Raw genomic sequence first — 9,799 nt, 5'->3', positions numbered from 1 at the left:
TGCATTTCTCCTATGCATATTTATATCCAGTTTTGCCCATACAGATTTTGGCAAAGAATTTATTCTCCCTTAATATAATGTGTTTTAATGTGATTTTCACAAATATATCCACCACCCCGCAAAATACATTTTTGTATACCATGTTTGGTTGGTCAGCTACATTGCACATTTTTGAGAAGTGCAATTATGAAAGATAGCTGAGTTTGCTTTTGCCTATTTCTCTGGGAATGCAAATTAGATTCTAATTAAAATGTGAACTAAACTGATTTCATCTCCACATTTCAATAGGAAGCAAACAAATCACCGAGGCCCATCTCCAGGTGCCTTGTCTGGTTTGTCTCAAGACAAGGAAGCAGAATTGAGTTGAGGCTCAAAGTGGTTCATCCTGAGAGGGGCTGATTGCCTGAAAAACAGTGCCTGGTGCTTCCTTACTGTAGAGAAATAAGGTTTCTCATTTCACAGCATATGTGAGTGGACTAGGTCTTGGAGGATGCACTTTTGAAACAGAAGCAGTTGTCATTTCCCCCCTGAGGATGTGGAAAGGGAGATGTTTTCCCCCCTTCATAATATTAGAACTTTGAACTATCTAATGAAGCTGAATGTTGGAAGATTCAGGAGAGATGAAAGAAAGTACACCATGCAGGGAATTTTCTCCCACAAGATGCAGTGGTAGCCACCAACTTGCATGGCTTTAGAAGAGGGTTAGACTAACTCCTGGAGTATAAGTCTATGAATGGCAACTAGCCCCAGTTTCTATGTTCTACCTCCACCATCAGACGCAGTGTGGCTTTGAATACCAGTTACTGGGAATTACTGGTGGGAAGAGCGCTGCTGAACTCATGTCCTTTCCATAGGCAACTGGTCAGCCACTGTGACAACAAGATGCTGGAAGAGATGGCCTTTGATCTCACCCAGTGGGGCTTTTCTTCTTAAGAAACATGTTGGGCAGTAAATCTGAACCCATCAATTTTCTCTTCTCTCCTTTTGCTTTTTGCTTCCCTTGCTAATGTTGATGCTGCCCTCTTTCCCTTTTGGGAAGTAAGCCCAAAATAAAATCTGTGAATTCTTGCCCATCTGCCACTACTTGGCTATTCCTAAAATTCAGCAGGTGCTGTCTGCTACCTTAAAACACTTGGTGCAATAAATAGCCATAATGCTGGCGAGGAGGAAGTGCCTTAAACACTTCATTTTTAGCTACTTTGATGAAGTTTCAGCTTTTACTGCCTGGCTGTTTCCTTTCTCTAACTTTCCCTGTATGGAATGTTAACTGCAGATTGAGATTTGGCAGAAAGGTAGATGTTAATTGAGTCTCTCTCTGTCTTAACTTACTCAGCCATAACTTCCAGTGTTATGTTCAAAACATTTTCACTAATAAACACTTGCATTTGGAAGTAATTCAGTGGAATGTATGGAAGTGAGAGCAGGACGATAAAGAAGTCTGATTGCCGAAGAATTGATGCTTTTGAATTATGGTGCTGGAGAAGACTCTTGAGAGTCCCATGGACTGCAAGAAGATCAAACCTATCCATTCTTAAGGAAATCAGCCCTGAATGCTCACTGGAAGGACAGATCGTGAAGCTGAGGCTCCAGTACTTTGGCCACCTCATGAGAAGAGAAGACTCCCTGGAAAAGACCCTGATGTTGGGAAAGATGGAGGGCACAAGGAGAAGGGGACGACAGAGGACGAGATGGCTGGATAGTGTTCTCGAAGCTACCAGCATGAGTTTGACCAAACTGCGGGAGGCAGTGGAGGACAGGAGTGCCTGGCGTGCTCTGGTCCAGGGGGTCACGAAGAGTCAGACACGACTAAACTACTAAACAACAACAACAAACTTTCAGAATAGTTTGCAAAACTTTAGGTTGCCATCCAGGATATGCTGCGCTCACATAAACGGGTGAGGCTTTTCGCTTGGTATTGTAGGTACTTTTCTGACTCTTTCCAATCTGCATGTGGAACTAGGAAGATGAAACTCTCCTTATTTCTCCCATTCACTGCTTTCCCTTCTCAGGGTCCGCATACCAACATGTCAATATTCAAGGGTCTACAATATCCTAGATAATTTTCATTCCATCCCATCCCACACTTCCAATGGCTGTTGAAACACTTGCCAAGATGACTTGTGACATTTCATCTTGCTTCCTATGTTCACCACTTCCTCTTGTCTGCTTTCTGTATCTGTCAAAACCACTGCCTACCAATTCTGCTCTTATGCTACGTGTGTGCGTGTGTGTGCGTGTGTTTCACACCTCTCTCCATTGTCACATGAGTTCAGTCCACTTGCAGATCTCTCCCTTCAGAACACTGATAAGATCCTCACTCGCCCCTTGTGTCCTGCCACCCAGGCTATTATTTCCGTTTACATTTACATTTCCTCTTGTTGGCATGTTAAAGCACCCCATGGCATTGATAGCAGGTTGCTTAATTTAATCTTAATTTAAGATTAAGAACTAGGGTAATATAGTGACTTTGAGACAGCAAGCCGCAAACCTATTAATAAACCTATTTCCTCCTGCTGTGAGTGCAATAAGAGACTTGACATGCCCTCAGCTTCAGCCCTTAATCTGTAATAAAAGAGGTAACACCTTGGCCTTGCTTTAGTGGGTGGCGGCTGCTGTTGTAAGGATTGCGAAATGAGTTTATTATTTATTTAAGTAATTTTCTTTAAAAGCATTTATAAGCCAGTTATTAAAATAAATCTCAAAGCAGTGTACAATATTAAATAGTATTGGCGAACCCTTGTTCCTCAGGCCTAGTTAGGCCCCCCTACCCTCTTGATTTGGCCTGTGAGGTTGTTTTTGCCACCTGTCCTATACCTGGCATCATAAGGTTTCTGCCTGGAAAGCCCAGTAGAAAGGTATACGCAGTACTTTGCCAGAATCAACTATCAGCTGATCGTTGGTGCTTGCAAAAAAAAAAGTCAGTGTGCTGTCCTTTTTGTGCTATGCAAGTCATGACAATCAGCTGGTTGGTGGAGCAGGCAAAAATGGATCACTTGACACCAGGTGATTGACAGGTAGGCAGCCTGGAAGTGTTGGTGGAGAGATAATGATGTGGTCCACCAGCCAGAAGTATTAACCCACCCCTAATATAAAAGTTACTGTAAAATGAGGTGGTGAGAGAAAAAGGGAAACAGTGACATAAGATTAAGCTAGAGAAAGGACTAAGAGGACACATATTTGATAAAATTGTTTAGAAGCTGCTGAAATAATCTTGGAAATAGGGATGCAGAAAGGGGAGGTATGGGGAAGTCCGAGAAACGAAGGTTATAGAAAAAAGGTTATGAAATTATACATGTTTGTTTGTCTTTTTATTTGTTTGTATTGTCTAAAAAATGTTGTAAAACCAATAAAAATTTATAAAAAAAATAAAATAAAAGTTACTGTAAAATGTATGATGATACAGACATACAGTGGAACCTCGGGTTACATACGCTTCAGGTTACAGACACTTCAGGTTACAGACTCCGCTAACCCAGAAATAGTACCTTGGGTTAAGAACTTTGCTTCAGGATGAGAACAGAAATTGTGCGGCAGCAGCGGGACGCCCATTAGCTAAAGTGGTGCTTCAGGTTAAGAACAGTTTCAGGTTAAGAGCGGACCTCCAGAACGAATTAAGTACGTAACCAGAGGTACCACTGTATATCAGGCAACAGTTTAAAAATATATTGTTGCATGCCACCCCAATCTCCAAGTGTTGCAAAATTCTAGGGGTTCCAGGCTATTACCCAGGGTTGATGCTCTGAGGCACAGCAAAGATTGTGGTGTCTTTAGGCTACGGTATATGGTTTATTTACACACATGTACAACCTGAAGAAGTGGCTTAGTCATGCTGGCCCACATCATTGCAACTGAACGCAGGCTTTGTCCTTCTAACTAACCCATTTGCCGTCTCACACAGAAACCATTCCCTTTGTTTCCCTTAACAGCCCATCACCAGGCGATCACCTCAACACAGAAATCTAGCCTGGCTTATATTTTAACACTTGCTGAATCCAGCAGTTAGACGTATCTTGCATACAGCCTACTGCCTCCCCACCAAACTCATAATAATATATAGATTTCAGAGCCCAGCAGTAAAGGCTGGGAAATACCCAGACAAAAAGGTGAATATGAAACATTTTGATCACACCAAAGCTCCGTATGAATGCTGATACAAACAAGGCTCTTGGTTCCTCAGTATAAAGTGAGATGTTTCAGAACAGTTGTAGAGTTGCTTGTGCTATATTTCACGTTTGCCAAAGTCTTTCGTTCACAGACTTAAAGGCATCACATCACGCAAACCTGCTTTCATTTCCTGCAGAACAGCTCCAGGGTCCACAATTTGATATTATTCAAATTTTAAGACTTGAAAGTCATCCTCCAAGTGCCCACGGAATTAAAAGCTGCTTTTAGTATACCTTGTTAATCTTGGTTCTTCCCAGTCTGCCTTAAAGCCACAGAATTGGTGGTGGTGGTTGTGAGGTCAATGTGCTTTTTTAAAAAGGCTTTTCAATAGTACTTATGCTCTCGGCTTTTCAGAATAAACACAAGAATACATCTTTATAAGGCAATAAATGTAATTGCAGCTTATTGATGTATAGAGAACCTGGTTTCAAGCCAGCCATGGCTGTCCGCCATAAAGTATACCGTATACACTTTACTGTCCACTTGGCTGCATGCTGACTACAAGTAACTAATTTTTTTATTAGTCCTTAATTCTTGAGGCTTATGAAAGTTATTTAACCAAGCTTTAACCCAATAAACATATACACTACACTGCTTATACTAAAGAACCATTCCCTACTTTGGAAACTCAAGATTCATATCTTCTTATGGCTTGGACATGGCAGCATAGTTAAATCTTGCCTAGAAAACCCTTCCAAGTCCTGCAGGTTATTAATCTGGTTTTCAAAATCTTGATTATTTCACTTTCAACAGTCATATTTCTGAAGGGGCAACTCAAAAGGCTGTTTACACTGGAACTGTTTTATCTGTCTTTGCGTTATCCCCACATACTGTAATGGGAGAACCGAAACAGAGAGGACTTCTGAATATTTCCAGCCAGCATTTCCATAATTGGTTTATATAAATGAATTTTTGTGTTCATGAATGTCAAAGAAGTGGCATTGCAGATCATACTTCTGGGAAGCACAGAGGGAACTCCCACTCCTTTTTCCTTTATGGACACCAGGAAGGAGTGATTGTGGATGCTTCTGGGGAGAGCAGAGAGTTGTAGGGGTGGGGAGTTTGTAATCTTGTCCCCACCTTTCGATGTGAGCTTAAGTTTGGAGAGAGAGCACCGGGAGATCCCCGCACTGCAGGAGGTTGGACTAGATGGCCTGGGGCCCTTCCAACTGTGATTCTATGAGTGAGGGTGCTGCTACTGTCTATAAATGCAACCTTGTATATTTGGTGGGTGGGGCTGGTTGTCTCTGTTGTATTTCTGTATTTTGCATCCATTTGTTGTCATCATGGTCCCTATAGGCTTTGCCCCAAACTTGCTTTTGGACTGGAATTCAACTTCCAGCTGGAATTGTACACTTCTCTGGATTTTTCAGTGCAGTCTTGGCAAACAAAAAGTAGACACACAAATGTGTGTGTCAAAATAAAAAAATTCCTTCCAGTAGCACCTTAAAGACCAACTAAGTTAGTTCTTGGTATGAGCTTTCGTGTGCATGCACACTTCTTCAGATACACTCATGTGTGTATCTTTCACCTTTGGTGGACATGTGTGTATCTGAAGAAGTGTGCATGCACACGAAAGCTCATACCAAGAACTAACTTAGTTGGTCTTTAAGGTGCTACTGGAAGGAATTTTTTTATTTTGATTATGGCAGACCAACACAGCTACCTATCTGCAAATGTGTGTGTGTGTGTCATACAAGATGACTTGTATACAGACAAATGCATTGAAAAGTGCCCATTTTATGTCAATAATGTTTGCTCTTTAGATGCATACTTTTTGTACATTCTTTCAAAATTGGATTTATGGTTGAGCACCAGTGAGACCAAAACTGGATGGAATGAGGCTGGTCCGTCCACCCACAGCATAGACTGCATGGTTACATAACACACAGAAGGTGCTGGTCCACTTTAGATGAGTATCACCAGCACCTGCAATTTGCAGTGATGGTTATGACCGCCACACACCATGGTAGATAATCTAGCAGTCTATTCACACATTACTCATTATTCACACATTACATAAAAGAGCTGCTCTGAGAAGGTAACAGCCACAAAGTTCAAGATGCTGTAAAACCTGGATTTGAGGAACTGGAGAAAGCATAGGAAACTGTTCTCTACCATACTAGGGTAGTATAACATAGCATTACCTGTGCTTGACTGATAGCAGCTCAGGTGGCGGTAACAAAGAAACTAGCAATGTTTGTACACATGCCTCACAAATGAATAATAATAATAATAATAAATTTTATTTATATCCCGCCCTCCCCAGCCAAAGCCGGGGAGGATCCACAACTGATCTTTGACAATCATCAGGAAAAAAACAAAGTGGGCTTTTTAATACATTTAGTACATTTAAGTACATTATTCTAGAATACTAGCTTATATGGTGCTGATATCGTGTAGCAACATGTCATAAAATCTGGAAGAGAACCCACCAGCAACTATTCCACTATAAAGTACGGGAAGGCCCATAATAAGCCAAGACCAGCAGTGAACCTCTTGTTCCTTGAGCTGAAAGACAAAGATATTTATTGAATGTTGGATAACAACTCTGTTTTTGTTAACTTTTGGAGTTAGAAGGTTGGTGTATGATTTGCAGGATTTGGCAACCATTCTTGGTGATGGTTCCAAACTTACCTAAGCAGTCCAAGTTTAAACCTTATTTGAAACTTGCTTATTGTAGATAATAATGTGTGAGAGAGCATTGTAAGTTAAACTGCATGATCCAGTCATGTGTTTCATGCTATGGACACATGAGGAGCTTAAAATGTTGTGAGGTTATCTTCACCCAATATGCATTACCTGATTTGTTTTCCCCTCCCACCCTAAACTCCTCTTCATTTGCACAATGGCTATCTAAACTGTACACACCTCAGCTTAACTGAGGCCTGTGTTTTCAGATTGGATGTAAGCTGGCCTGAGGGAAAACACATCACACAGGAGCATTTGTCAAGAAGCTATAGGATATATATCAGAGGTAGGCAACCTAGGGCCCATGGGCCACAAGCAGCGCACAGGAGTCGTTTAACCAGCCCACGAGCCACCCCCAAACCGAGCTGCCCGCTTGGCAAGTCCCCACGCACTGCGCTAAACTGGCACAGCGCGACACGGGGACTTGCTTCTGCAGTGCCAGAAATCGCATCTGTGCAGACACAGATGCCAGAAATTGCATCTGCGCAGGCACCAGAAATCGTGCACGCGCATGCACAGATGCCGGAAATTGTGTGGCTGGCATGCATATCTGTGGCATGACAAGGTTAAAGCACATAAAGCGTTTAAAAACCATATTGTCAGGAAAGCACTGTTTAATGTCTGGATAAGATACAAAGATCTGTTAGAAAATAAAACCCCGAGATGGCTGTCACCAATGGAAGCAAAGGCTCAGAAAAAACTCAATATGGAGGCCAAATGGCCGAAGTATTGGGAAATTCTGGAGCAAGAGGGAGATAGACTAAAACTGCAGAGTTTTGAAAAATTAAAAAAATAGAGTGCGAGATTGGCTTCATTATTATCAAATAATGGAGGCATACAATATGGACAAAAAACTAGGCTTCCAGGTAGAAAAATCAAAATTGGAAACAGAATTGTTAGACCCTAAAGTTAAGAATTTGTCAAGAATGTATAACTTGCTGTTGAAATGGAATACTCAAGATGAAACGGTGAAATCTGCTATGATTAAATGGGCACAAGATGTTGTACATAATATTATGATGGCTGACTGGGAACAGTTATGGACCACTGGTATGAAGTTTACGGCATGTAATGCCTTAAAAGAGAATTTAATGAAAATGATCTATAGGTGGTACATAACACCAGTCAAGCTTGCAAAAATCTATCATTTACCTGATAACAAATGTTGGAAATGTGGGGAGACTGAAGGTACATTCTTTCACCTTTGGTGGACATGCCCAAAGATTAAGGCATTCTGGGAGATGATTTATAATGAAATGAAAAAGGTATTTAAATATACCTTTCTGAAGAAACCAGAGGCTTTTCTCCTGGGAATGGTCGGCCAATTGGTGCCAAAGAAGGATAGAACTTTTTTCATGTATGCCACAACAGCAGCAAGAATACTCATCGCAAAGCACTGGAAGACACAAGATCTACCCACCAGGGAAGAATGGCAGATGAAGCTGATGGACTACATGGAACTGGCGGAAATGACTGGCAGAATTCGAGACCAGGGAGAAGAGTCGGTGGAAGAAGATTGGAAGAAATTTAAAGTATATTTACAAAAATATAGTAAAATTAATGAATGTTAGAAGGATGTTGGAATGAAGTTACATGGTTTTAGCAGAAATGTTATTAAGAATTAAGTAAAAATGGGTTGTTAATGGGTCAAAGGGTAAAATTTAAGGTCAGATCGGGTTAAGGTAATTTATAGAACAAAAATTGAGAAAGATGGAAAGGATTTGTTGAAACAGCTAAATTGAATTAGAATACAAAAAAGAGAGGTGTGAGGAGGTCGATGAAACAAGTAAATGAAAGATAAGGATATGGAAATACTGGATGTGTTTTTTTAATGTTTTTGTTTTTAAATGTTTTTCTTTTTCTTTTGTTTTTTCCCTCATCGTTGTGCTGTATTGTTTTTTATTTTATTTTATTTTATTTCTTTTTGATGTATTGTATTGTAACTTTTTAATCTCTCTCTTTTTTCCCCTGTAATTGTTAAACTTTTAATAAATATCATTTAAAAAAGAAAGAAAGAAATTGTGTCTGCACAGGCGCCGGAAATCACGCACGGAGGGATCTCCGCTGGAGTGAACCGGCCCAGGCAAGGTAAACCTTGTTGACCCTTGATATAGATGGATTGTAGTTAATGCCATGTGTCACTTCAGACACCAGCAGTGGAGTGAACTTTAATATGTACAAGGCCTCAGAGTCCACTGGATTTTAGTGGAAGAGAGTTAAACCCTTAGAAGTCAATGGGGCATCAGAGTGTTAACTGTGGCTGGATCTTGCTCAATGATTTGTCACACTGAATAATTTTTATTTCAGCTGTCAGCTTTCCGGATGACTTCAGCTAGATGCAGGAACGTCCCTCCTTAATAGTTCTCTCTGATGATTTCTGATGAGATAAATCATTTGGCACTCTTTTAAATACAGGTTTATGGAGCACCGTGGGGAGGGCAGGGTGATTTCATTTGTTGGCTTGCCTTTTAATTAGACTAACTAATGCACCTAAGATTCCTGGAAATGGAGAAAGAGTTATGAATAAGAATGGCAATTGAACAGTTCATGTGGTAATGGTTAGATAGAGTGATAAAGAGCCTCACACCAGTTCTGTGCCATTGTTCTGGGCACAGTGAAGGGGATGTTAGGGCTGCTGCTGGATCCCATAGACACAGGGGGGGGGATTGCTTTGGATGGGGGCTGCTTTACTTCAGCCTGCTTTGGGCCAGCTTTGCTTTGAGGCAGATCTGAGCAAGAGCCTGGCCCTGGTTTCCCAAAGCTTCAGACATCTTCCTTCCTAGGCAAGCCAATGGGAAAATAAAGACTGCATGCTCCTGAAGAATGGCTGTGTGAAGGCCAAACCCTCCCCCAGCCATTTTTCACATGCAAGTCAATGAAGAAATTTACATTTGCTTTCCTGGGAAGAGAATAATAGAATCAAGAGTTGAAAGGGACTGTAAGG

Source organism: Podarcis bocagei (assembly GCF_964188305.1).
Source record: "Podarcis bocagei genome assembly, chromosome: 10".
Taxonomy (NCBI): Eukaryota; Metazoa; Chordata; class Lepidosauria; order Squamata; family Lacertidae; genus Podarcis; species Podarcis bocagei.
This window is presented reverse-complemented; position numbering follows the sequence as displayed.